General features: G+C 53.7%; 1 protein-coding gene across 5 annotated transcripts in view; it reads right to left on the bottom strand.

Annotated features, from left to right (window-relative positions):
- Window positions 1-12,973, bottom strand: part of ALAS2 (5'-aminolevulinate synthase 2) — a 129,244-nt gene that overhangs the window by 33,015 nt on the left and 83,256 nt on the right. For 4 of the 5 annotated variants that reach the window (XM_063936348.1, XM_063936347.1, XM_063936349.1 and 1 more), the window contains 2 exons: window positions 1,135-1,271; window positions 191-304 (listed from right to left, as the gene is read on the bottom strand). The gene's annotated coding sequence lies outside the window, so the exon portion shown is untranslated. The remainder of the gene's footprint in view (window positions 1-190; window positions 305-1,134; window positions 1,272-12,973) is intronic. The other variant, XM_063936350.1, reaches the window with a different exon arrangement.

Here is a 12,973-nt window from a genome sequence, read left to right as displayed (position 1 = left end):
GGTACACATACCGTAGCACAGTAACCTCATACTCAAGGTGTTTCTCAGATTAAATATAATTAAGAAATTAGTTCACTGTAGTAATAATAATAATACTAATAATAATAATAATAATAATAATAATAATTAATAAAAAAATAATGCAGAAGAAAGTCAGACTTTACAGGGTAGTGGAAGTAAGATTGCTTACCTGTTGCCCTGCACTGAGGACGAACATGAAGTGATAAACTTCATTGCTGCAGTCAGTGGACAAGTGTCCTAACACACCCACAGTCCCCTCTCATTGGCCGGCGGCGTGTCACAACTTTGAATGGGAAAAAAAGAGGAAACATGACAGAGATGAGATCTTTCCTGTAACCGACAGGCATTGGAAGTGTTTATAGTAAGAGTAAGTAATTAAGGTCTATTCTTGCAGCAGTGAAATACCCTCTCACCCGAAGCACTGCAGATAACAGGGCTTTTCACTGCTTCCTCGTATTCAAGAAGGGGTATACACCTCTTGTCTAAAGCTGGTTACACCCTACGCCAACTTGACGGCGGACCCAATGTTGCGCCGTCAGAGCAGTTGATTCAGGTAAGCATCTGAAGTACCCCCACACGGCGATACTTAGGGCGGGACTTACTAAAGGGAAAGGTTTTACCGCATTTTCATATGTACTAACTCCCGACCGCCGCGTTTTCGCCTCATAGGGTATCGCCATCTTTTTGGCGATACCCTATAGAAGCCTATGGGATTCTTACCGCCGCCCCACGCCGCATCCCGCCGCCGCTCCGCGCCGCTCACGACGACCCCCCCTTCCCCCCGGCATACCTGAGCTGCTGCTGGTGCGGCCCCACTCCTCCTTCTCCCCCGCATCACAGCCTTGTCTCCTTCCGGCTGCAGGGGGGAGGAGTAGGAGCCCGGGGACTCCCTGCACAGGTCACCTCCCGAGTCTGGGAGGTGACAGAGACCCCCGCTGACCTCCGCCGACCCCCGCAGACCCCGGCAGACATCATCGCGGGGGGCCTCTTATACCGCATTGCGATACTAATCGCATATGTTAGTACATATGCGATTAGTATCGCTGCGGTAGGCGGCGAAAGGCGGCGATGGCTTATAGTAAATCCCGCCCTATATGTGTTAGGGGTGTTTACCTTGAGATCCGCTTCGGTCACTTCACTCCAGTGCAGAGAGGTGAGAATTGTGGGAACACTTGAAGACACGCTGAGTCAGGTCTCGTTTCAGAAGGAATGAGTTTTTATCACAGGGTCGGCAGAAGTTAAGCAACACACTACAAAGGCAATATACAAGTCTGGTATTCACTATCGCAAATAACAATGGCTAAATAGCATGCGCAGACTGTATCACGGTTTTCCTAAACATACGCACTACATGACAATGTGCTATTTAACACATTAGCATTTGCACCAATAATGAACCATAACACATTCAATATCATAAGCACAGTACATCAAAACACCTCAATAATATGCATCAGCAATATTATAACATTAAATAAATCAAACCATATACCCAATGGCGTAAGTTCATCCAAGTCGCCTGGAGGCAAGAAAAATTTGGTGTCCCCCCCCATGCCGACTCTTTGACTTAGCAAAATGAACGACATGTCCATGACATTCCTATGAAAATTAGTTACAGCCGATTTCCCGCTAACCTGTGAAGCAGTAGCCCATGGGTACGGAGAGCATTTCTGTCACCACCAGACAATAAGTATGAGCAGCTTAGTGACCGCTACACAATACTAAGAACATATTAGTGACCGCTACAAAACAACTAAGAGCATATTAGTGACTCCTACATAATACTAAGAGCATATTAGTGACTCCTACACAATGCTAAGAGCATATTAGTGACTCCTACATAATACTAAGAGCATATCAGTGACCGCTACACACTAGGCAATACGGGGAGCATTATTGTGACCTCCAGACAATACGGAGAGCATTTTAGTGCCTTCCATTTACATTGCGTTATATGACATAACTAAACATCTGTATTTCTAGAATTACCCCCCCCCCATTCCCTCCAATCCCTTGCTATTCTGGGCACCAGGAGCACTTCTTTTTACCAAGGAGGAGTGCAGTGCTTGATTTATATATATATATATACTTGCATGTGGAATGGCACTCTTGGTTCAGATTCCTGTGTAATGCCGGTGTGCCCTCCTCTGTTTTGCATACTTGGGATGTGTCTATATAGAATAAACCAGGCTACACTCCTACGGTCTGTAAAACAAGTGTAGCTTTAATCTATAATGCCAACGTTTCAAGGCTTTATGGCTAGAAACTTTGGGATTATGGATTAAAGCTACACTTGTTTTAAAGTCCGAAGGAGTGCCGCCTGGTTTATTCTATATAGACACATCCCCACGCGGGTGTACCTGTGGCCACGCCCCCTTTTCGAATTTATATCAATGTTTATGTGTAAAGTGTTGGAGGGTATGTTGCTGCAGATGCAGTGGGCCTATTTTGGGGTGTGGGGCTGGAGCTGCAGCTCCATCAGTCCCATTGCTAATCCTGCTCTGTGAAAACACAGCAGCCAAAGGGCACAGCTTCCCAATGGATGTAACCTGTGTGGGAGGGTGTTTCTCGCCCAATCAGCTGTGGACTGGGTGTGATAGACCTGCTGCTAACCCAATGAGAGCTCCTAGCCACGCCCAGCGTTAGACACACAGGCACAAAGTCACAGATCTGGGCTATTATATAGGCTATATATATATATATATATATATATATATATATATATATATAAACGGTTCAAGCAGCACCCCCAATATTAAACAAACTAGCTGGTGCCTTCCTAGGTACCTTTGTGGGTCCAATGTATACAAGCGGCACTCAGACAAAGAACAAGACGACACACAGGTATAGTATGTCAGGGGCGAACGCATGATTTTCATGGGGAGGTTTCCGTACACACACACACACACACACACACACACACACACACACACACACACACACACACACACACACACACCCTTCTGTACATATACAGTACATACATACACACAGCATACATACATACATACACACATAGTATACTTACAAAAACATATATACATAAATACACAGATCAATGATACATACTGCACACACACATAGAGCACACACACACACACACACCATTCGTGCATGCATTTTCCCAGAGAATATACATACACACGCAGGGCCGGCTCCAGGCATGTTCCAATAGAGCGGCCGCGCAGGGCGCCACCCTTAATGGGCGCCGCACGCTGGCACCGCCATATTGGAGCCTGGAGCCTAGTCCTGTGTCAGTGTGCAGCTCCAGCTCCGTCCCCGGCCCGCCTCCGTGTCCAACTCCCAGCCAGCAGTCAGTGGCTGACTCTGTTCTGGGGGCGGGACTATGCAAAACTACTCAGTGCGCATAGCGCCCACTGAGTTTGGTCCGTTTAGTGCGCCCAGCCGCCCACCCGCCGGAGACTGAGGGGAAGGAGAGCGCAGTGCTGCGCTCTCCTCCCCGTCCTCACAGCAGAAGCAGCAGCCGCCGCCGCCGCCGCCGCCTCCTCCCCGCCCAAGAGCCCAAGAGGACCATCGGAAGCAGCACCGCGGTGAGCAGCACTTTTTTTTTTTGGGGGGGGGGGGGATACTGTGTGGGGACATGTGTTTCTGGGACTGGAGCCATATCTTGCACTGTGGGGCAGGTGTATCTGGCACTGGGGGCATATCTGACACTGTGGGGCATGTGTATCTGGCACTGGGGCATATCTGGCACTGTGGGGCATGTGTATCTGGCACTGGGGGCATATCTGGCACTGTGGGGACATGTGTATCTGGCACTGGGGGCATATCTGGCACTGTGGGGCATGTGTATCTGGCACTGGGGGCATATCTGGCACTGTGGGGCATGTGTATCTGGCACTGGGGGCATATCTGGCACTGGGGGGCATATCTGGCACTGTGGGGCATGTGTATCTGGCACTGGGGGGCATATCTGGCACTGGGGGGCATATCTGGCACTGGGGGGCATATCTGGCACTGTGGGGCATGTGTATCTGGCACTGGGGGCATATCTGGCACTGGGGGGCATATCTGGCACTGGGGGGCATGTGTATCTGGCACTGGGGGCATATCTGGCACGTGGGGCATGTGTATCTGGCACTGGGGGCATATCTGACACTGTGGGGCATGTGTATCTGGCACTGGGGGCATATCTGGCACTGTGGGGCAGGTGTATCTGGCACTGTGGGGCATTTATCTGGCACTGTGGGGGCATTTTATCTGGCACTGTGGGCATTTATCTGGCACTGTGGGGGCATTTATCTGGCACTGGGGTCATTTATGTAGCACTGTGGGGTCATATCTGGCACTGTGGGGGCATTTATGTAGCACTGTGGGGTCATATCTGGCACTGTGGGGTCATTTATCTGGCACTGTGGGGGCATTTATCTAGCACTGTGGGGGCTTTTCTGTATCTGGCACTGTGGGGGCATTTACCTGGCACTGTGGGGGGAATTTATCTGGCACTGTGGGGGCATTTATCTGGCACTGTGGGGGGAATTTACCTGGCACTGTGGGGACATTTATCTGGCACTGTGGGGGCATTTATCTGGCACTGTGGGGGCATTTATGTAGCACTGTGGGGTCATATCTGGCACTGTGGGGGCATTTATCTAGCACTGTGGGGGCTTTTCTGTATCTACATATCTGGCACTGTGTGGCCATTTATGTATCTGGCATTGCTGGGGGGCATGTCATGTGTTGCTGGCACTGCTGGGGGGCATGTCATCTGTAGCTGGCACGGCTGGGGAGCATATCATGTAGTGTGTGGCTAGGCAATGTGTCCAACGTGCTCTGCCTGGCGCAAAGTGTCTAACGTGCTCTGCCTGGCGCAAAGTGTCTAACGTGCTCTGCCTGGCGCAAAGTGTCTAACGTGCTCTGCCTGGCGCAAAGTGTCTAACGTGCTCTGCCTGGCGCAAAGTGTCTAGGAGGTTCTACCTGGTGCAGTGTGTATTAACTGCACTACTGTGTGGTGTAATGCGAATTGCCACTATTATGTGGCCACGCACCTTCCCCACGAAGCAACGCCCCTAAATTTTTGCTGCGCGCCTTCGGCGCGCACTGTCCATGCTTTACCATGTAGGTAGATGAGCAACAAGCATTACAGTATGTACATCATTTTGCCCTCCTAACTTAAAAATGTGCCCTCCCTGCCCTAAAAAGTGAACACTATCGTGTAGCTGGCACTGCTGGGGGGCATATAGTGTGTAGCTGGCACTGCTGGGGGGCATATCATGTCTATCTGGCACTGCACATTGTGTATCTGGCACTATACGCTTTTACATGTTTTCGCTCAGGGTGCTAGTAGGCCTGGAGCCGGCCCTGTACACACGTCATGCATACATACAGCATATACACACACATAGTATTTACACACACACACCATATACACAGAATATACACAATCAGCATATACACACACAGCATACATATACACACACACATAGTATACATACATACAGCATATACATATACATAGCATGCATACATATGGCATATACACACATAGGATACATACACACAGCATATAAACACAGGATACATACACACAGCATACACACACATATTATACATACACACAGCATATACACCCACATAGCATACATACAGCATATAAACACACAGCATACATATACACACATAGTATACACACACACACACACACACACACACACACACACACACACACACACACACACACACACCATATACACACACATAGGATAGATACATACACACAGCATATTACACACACACAGGATAGATACATACATACATACATACATACATACATACAGCTTACACAACACATAACATAGTTGTGGAGATGTGTCCTGTTCCCCAGGACACATCCCAGCTACAGCACGCAGGGGATCTGTGTCCCCTGCGGGAGGGCGTCTCTGACAGCGCTGGGACAGCTTGTCTGTCCCTAGCGCCTGTCAGTGTGCAGGAGCGGCGGGTGTCCGGTGCAGGGATTACACTTTTCCCTGCACAGGACCGGAGGCTGCAGAGGCGTTCAAATGTTGGCGCCCTCCGGGAGCCAATCGCGGCTCCCAGTGCGGCGGCCAATCAGAGACGGGCGCGGCGAGCCATTCGGCGCTCGCCGCGTCATAGGCCCCGCCCCCGGCGTCTGACGTCAGGCGCTGGGCGGGAGCCAAACAAAAGAAGAAGCGTACGGAAGAGCGTGGAAGAAGCGGCCGGGACCCGGAGAAGGAAGTCGGCGCGCAGGAGCGCAGAAGAGAGTCCGGCGCGGAGGAGAAGACGACGGCCGTTTGAAGAAGAGCTCCGGTGGCCGCTGAAGAGGCCAGAAGATGTCGGGCTCCTGCAAGAAGATGTCCAGCGGCGGCTGGACGCGGAGGAGCGGAGGCGATGCCGCTGGCCAGGACGGGTCAGCGGCAGAACCGGAGACCCCCGGATCAGGTGAGGCCTCAGTGAGGCTACTTCCACCCCCCTCTCCTTTCCTCCCTAGACCATCAGGGACGGGCATTAGGCCCGGGGGCACAATTCAGGCACTAGGCCTGGGGCGCGGATAGGAGGTTGGGGCCACCATTTGATTTGGTGGTTTGGGCATTAGGCCCAAGCCTCCTCAACGGAGCGCATTAGGCCCGAAGGGCACATCGGGCACTAGGCCTGTGGGGGCATTAGAGGGCATTAGGCCCTAGTGCATTTTGGCAGAGTAGGTACATAAAAGGTGACCCTGGACACTAGGCCCAGGTCACCCAACGGGCGACAAGTTAGGCAGGCGCTAGGCCCGTGGGTGAAGTCAGGCCTCCGGCCTGTGTGCAGTCAGGGGGCGCTAGGCCCAGTGAATAAGTGCCCCCCCAAGGTGAATAAAGGTGGCACTGGGCACTAGGCCCAGGCCACCCTTAGGTGTTTAGGTAGGCAGGTCCGCTTGACCTGAGCCCCATAGAAGGAAGTGTACAGGAGGTGGGCAGGCTGTGCGGCGCCCACCCCCTTCCAGCGGTAGGTAGGGATTTAAAGGAACAGCACCATTTGATGTTGTACTCTGATATGTGTGTTGTTACCGTGCAGGGCAAAGTGTTGTTTTAGAGTTTGTGCATAGTTTGTGTTGCACCACCCACACTTGAGCCAGTTTGAGGTCTTTGTTTATGTAGCTAGTGTAGCGGATGCACACTAGGTTAGAGTTAGGCCCTGCACGGCTGTTTCTCTCTTTGCCTCCTTACAGGGACCTGTAAGTGGAGAAGGTCGGAGTACAAGACGTAGGACGGTGAGTAACATCTGTCTGTGTGTTCCTTCTGTGTTTGTCCCTATCTGTCTCCCTTCCTTCAGGGCGAACGGTGAGCCTTGCACGCCGGTGCAAGGTAGAATTTCCACCTGGTGCGAGAGTGCCAATAGGTGAAATTCGGGCTCTGAGGCGTACGCCTGGGATGACCCTCACCAAGCCCGAAAGCGTTATTTTTCTCGGTTCCGGAGGGCGTTTCGGTCCACAGTCAGAAGGACGGCACTCAGCAATCTCCTTCCTCCTAGGTCATCGTGTCCGGGTCCGACTGAAGAATTCCAGGTCCGTTGAAGGTTCCGGTACCTGAAGGTGAGAGAGTGCGGCGCCTGGTAAGTGGTGAACCTACACCTGCATGGCAGCAGGCACTACACGCACCCTCACCGTCACCCTCTTACATTTTGGCGTAGTCGGCAGGATCAAGGACCGCGGACACGATGTGGAACGTCCCCAAGAAGACCTCCGTGCGGACGGCTTCGGAACAGACCCACCCCCGGATGTGTGCAGACCAGAGCGACTGGGTGACGGTGTCTGGGGCAGACCTCCTGAAGATGGTGCAGCGGTCGGCCCAGCGTGGAAAGGAAGAGCGCCGGGAGAAGGGGCGCAATAAAGCCGCCGTGACGCCCTGCAAGAAATGTCGGCAAACGGGACACTTTGCCGACGAATGCACTTGGCGAGAGACATCCCCAAAGAAGGTGGTCCAAGAAGCGGACCGAAGACGTCAGAAGGGCCAAGCGAAGAAAGAGTCCTGGTGTTTGCTCTGCGGAAACTACGGGCATGAGCATAACAGTTGTCCCTGGGATGAAGAGTTGAGCCAAGACGAGGTTGATTCCTGGTGTAAAAGCTGTGGAGATCCCCGACATCGGCTCCTGGAGTGTCCATGGACTGAAGACAGGACAGACTACGAGGCCACGGTGAAGCAGCTGACGGAGTCTCGTCAGCAACTTTGGGACCGGGTGGCTGCAGAGCCCGTGTGTGCGCTCTGCGAGGCAAGGGGGCATGCACTTCCCGATTGTCCGTGGAATGGAGACCGGATGATTGCGGATGGTCGTGCCCAGAGATAGGAGGAGGAAACCAGAGAAATGAAACGGAAGGGCCTGCTTGAAGTTAGTTCGCAGGTGCCCATTTCCTCTGAGCCGGAACCAACGGGCGAAGATCCCTCAGTGAAGGAGGTGGCCAAGGAACCCGTCTTGGAGAAGGTGGCAGCAACCATCCCTTGTTGGAAGTGTCGGCGACCAGGACGTGCGGCTAGTGAGTGCCCCTGGGAAGATGCCGCGGACCTACTCTGTCCCAAGAAAGCGACCCCAGTAACGAAGGATCCTTTCCCGCATCAGGCGGAGGTGGACGACTGGGAGGAGAAGAAACCACGCTGTGAAGAAAGGCGTGAAGACCCAGTGACGAGGATGTCCGGAATCTCCCCGTGTTGGAACCGTCCACGACCAGTACGTGCGGAACAGGTGTATCCTGGGTACAAAGAGATGCCAGCGGAAGCGAAGGAGTACGCTGAGGAAGTAGAGATGCCAGCGGAAGCGAAGGAGTACGCTGAGGAATTAGAGATACCAGCGGAAGAGAAGTACGCTGAGGGATTAGAGATACCAGCGGAAGAGAAGTACGCTGAGGAATTAGAGGTGCCAGCGGAAGGGACTAAGTACGCTGAGGAGGAAAATAATCCCCCTGTCCAGGTATCGGAGGAGGACTCGGACTACGGTGAAATGTCCGCCGACGAATCCCTCCAAGAACAGACGGAGGACGACTCTGGCATCGGGAGTGCCGACGAGGGTGAATGGCAGGATCGGGTGGAGTCATGCTCCCAGTTGATTGCCCTCCGTGAAGAGGAGAAGATAGTCCTGGAGCAAGAATACCTGCCGGAAGTGATGAGTTGGACGGACGTACGGGGAGAGGATCGTGATGCCGTGGGAGGACCCGTTCCAGAGGAAGACATAGAACCTTTGGAGATGCCCCACGAGGAAATGCGACAGATGGTGGTTGTTGCCCGGGAGGAAACGGATGCCCCGGAGGATTCCGCTGTTGGGTGGTGGTCGGTACCACACCCCGAAGACAGGGACGATGTCCCAGACGATATGGGAGGTCAAGAGTGGGTGACTGTTGTCCCCGTGGAGGAAGATTCCCCTTGGTGGCCAACGTCGAGCGACCGTGAGGAGATGCCACTTCCCCAGAGGATCAACCAATGGAGGTCAGGAGGAACGAAGAGGAGTAATCCGGAACCGGTGGAGGAAGGATGTGGGGCCACAGTCTGTCCGGGCTGGGCCCTCGAATACAACCTCGCCGGAGGGACCTTAGATTTCCCTGACCCGCGGATGATGGACGTCGTGGAGACTTTTGTAGGGACTACAAAGGAAAAAGGGGGGGGAAATGTGGAGATGTGTCCTGTCCCCCAGGACACATCCCAGCTACAGCACGCAGGGGATCTGTGTCCCCTGCGGGAGGGCGTCTCTGACAGCGCTGGGACAGCTTGTCTGTCCTTAGCGCCTGTCAGTGTGCAGGAGCGGCGGGTGTCCGGTGCAGGGATTACACTTTTCCCTGCACCGGACCGGAGGCTGCGGAGGCGTTCAAATGTTGGCGCCCTCCGGGAGCCAATCGTGGCTCCCGGAGCGGCTGCCAATCAGAGACGGGCGCGGCGAGCCAATCGGCGCTCGCCGCGTCATAGGCCCCGCCCCCGGCGTCTGACGTCAGACGCCGGGCGGGAGCCGAACAAAAGAAGAAGCGCGCGGAAGAAGCGCCCGGGACCCGGAGAAGGAAGTCGGCACGCAAGACCGCAGAAGAGAGTCCGGCGCGGAGGAGAAGACGACGGCCGTTTGAAGAAGAGCTCCGGTGGCCGCTGAAGAGGCCAGAAGACGTCGGGCTCCTGCAAGAAGATGTCCTGCGGCGGCTGGACGCGGAGGATCGGAGGCGACGCCGCTGGCCAGGTCGGGTCAGCGGCAGAAGAGGGCGCCGGAGACCCCCAGATCAGGTGAGGCCTCAGTGAGGCTACTTCCACCCCCCTCTCCTTTCCTCCTTAGACCATCAGGGACGGGCATTAGGCCCGGGGGCACAATTCAGGCACTAAGCCGGATATTTGGTTGGGGCCACCATTTGATTTGGTGGTTTGGGCATTAGGCCCAAGCCACCTCAACGGAGCCGTAGGCGGGCATTAGGCCCGAGGGGCACATCGGGCACTAGGCCTGTGGGGGCATTAGAGGGCATTAGGCCCTATTGCATTTTGGCAGAGTAGGTACATATAAGGTGACCCTGGACACTAGGCCCTGGTCACCCAACGGGCGACAAGTTAGGCGGGCGCTAGGCCCAGTGAATAAGTGCCCCCCCAAGGTGAATAAAGGTGGCACTGGGCACTAGGCCCAGGCCACCCTGAGGTGTTTAGGTAGGCAGGTCCGCTTGACCTGAGCCCCATAGAAGGAAGTGTACAGGAGGTGGGCAGGCTGTGCGGTGCCCACCCCCCTTCCAGCGGTAGGTAGGGATGTAAAGGAACAGCACCATTTGATGTTGTACTCTGATATGTGTGTTGTTACCGTGCAGGGCAAAGTGTTGTTTTAGAGTTTGTGCATAGTTTGTGTTGCACCACCCACACTTGAGCCAGTTTGAGGTCTTTGTTTATGTAGCTAGTGTAGCGGATGCACACTAGGTTAGAGTTAGGGCCTGCACGGCTGTTTCTCTCTTTGCCTCCTTACAGGGACCTGTAAGTGGAGAAGGTCGGAGTACAAGACGTAGGACGGTAAGTAACATCTGTCTGTGTGTTCCTTCTGTGTTTGTCCCTATCTGTCTCCCTTCCTTCAGGGCGAACGGTGAGCCTTGCATGCCGGTGCAAGGTAGAATTTCCACCTGGTGCGAGAGTGCCAATAGGTGAAATTCGGGCTCTGAGGCGTACGCCTGGGATGACCCTCACCTAGCCCGAAAGCGTTATTTTTCTCGGTTCCGGAGGGCGTTTCGGTCCACAGTCAGGAGGACGGCACTCAGCAATCTCCTTCCTCCTAGGTCATCGTGTCCGGGTCCGACTGAAGAATTCCAGGTCCGTTGAAGGTTCCGGTACCTGAAGGTGAGAGAGTGCGGCGCCTGGTAAGTGGTGAACCTACACCTGCACGGCAGCAGGCACTACACGCACCGCCGTCACCCTCTTACATAGTCACACACACACACCTCAAACACCAGGACAGTGGATGCCTCACTCGTCCAGCATAACTAAGCCCCCAACACATGAAACACACACCTGTGCTCAGCTGCCATGCACTGCACAGATTTACTGCCTCACCCGACCAGCCAGCCAGCCTGGTCACATGGGAGATCCGCCTGGGAGGAGCTGCAGCTTCCTCTGCAGCTAGCTGCCCTACACTCAGCCAGCCTGCCTCTGAGTCCCTCTTCAGTCAGTCAGTATATGAAGGCAACTGACGGCAGCCGCACAGTCTCTGTGCAGCTCTGAAAGTTAACAGAAATCGTCGGCTGCGACAATGGATCAGCGTGCAGGGGTGGGGGTGGGGGGTTTATGTACTCAGAAACCCCCCCTACATGGGGGTATGTATGTATTACTGAATGGCACTCCGGAAACACCAACCCAAATGAAACACAGTAGTCACGGTGTCATGATCAACATTTTAGGGATTGTGTCCCTTTTATCAAGTTCTGAGTATATAACAACCAAAACAGAATATATAGACATACTTACTACCCTGTGTGCTCGCTCGTGAAGTCCCACCAAACCTTCCGCTCCAGGGTCTAATGCGTCATCAGCGCAGACCCACATTGGACCCCTACTATTTTTAATTTTGGGTGGTGGTTCCCGAGTGCCGTCCAGTGATACATACCATATATCCAAACCAGGAAGGAAACGCACCTGGACAAGTCGATTCACATTAATCTGAGTGCCGGAAAATTGGATCTACTATAATTTAGTAGCACTGGATGTGTACCTAATCTGTCATAAACACATTTTCTCTAACGTCCTAAGTGGATGCTGGGGACTCCGTAAGGACCAAGGGGGAATAGCGGCTCCGCAGGAGACTGGGCACAAAAGTAAAGCTTTAGAACTACCTGGTGTGCACTGGCTCCTCCCCCTATGACCCTCCTCCAAGCATCAGTTAGATTTTTGTGCCCGAACGAGAAGGGTGCACACTAGGTGGCTCTCCTGAGCTGCTTAGTGAAAAGTTTAGTTTTAGGTTTTTTATTTTCAGTGAGACCTGCTGGCAACAGGCTCACTGCATCGAGGGACTAAGGGGAGAAGAAGCGAACTCACCTGCGTGCAGAGTGGATTGGGCTTCTTAGGCTACTGGACATTAGCTCCAGAGGGACGATCACAGGCCCAGCCATGGATGGGTCCCAGAGCCGCGCCGCCGGCCCCCTTACAGAGCCAGAAGACAGAAGAGGTCCGGAAAATCGGCGGCAGAAGACGTCCTGTCTTCAACAAGGTAGCGCACAGCACTGCAGCTGTGCGCCATTGCTCTCAGCACACTTCACACTCCGGTCACTGAGGGTGCAGGGCGCTGGGGGGGGGGGGCGCCCTGAGACGCAATAAAAACACCTTGGATGGCAAAAAAATGCATCACATATAGCTCCTGGGCTATATGGATGAATTTAACCCCTGCCAGAATACATAGAAAAACGGGAGATAAGGCCGCCGAGAAGGGGGCGGAGCCTATCTCCTCAGCACACTGGCGCCATTTTCCCTCACAGCTCCGTTGGAGGGAAGCTCCCTGGCTCTCCCCTGCA

The sequence above is a fragment of the Pseudophryne corroboree genome, chromosome 8 (genome assembly GCF_028390025.1).
Source record: "Pseudophryne corroboree isolate aPseCor3 chromosome 8, aPseCor3.hap2, whole genome shotgun sequence".
NCBI classification, from domain to species: Eukaryota; Metazoa; Chordata; class Amphibia; order Anura; family Myobatrachidae; genus Pseudophryne; species Pseudophryne corroboree.
This window is presented reverse-complemented; position numbering and strand designations above follow the sequence as displayed.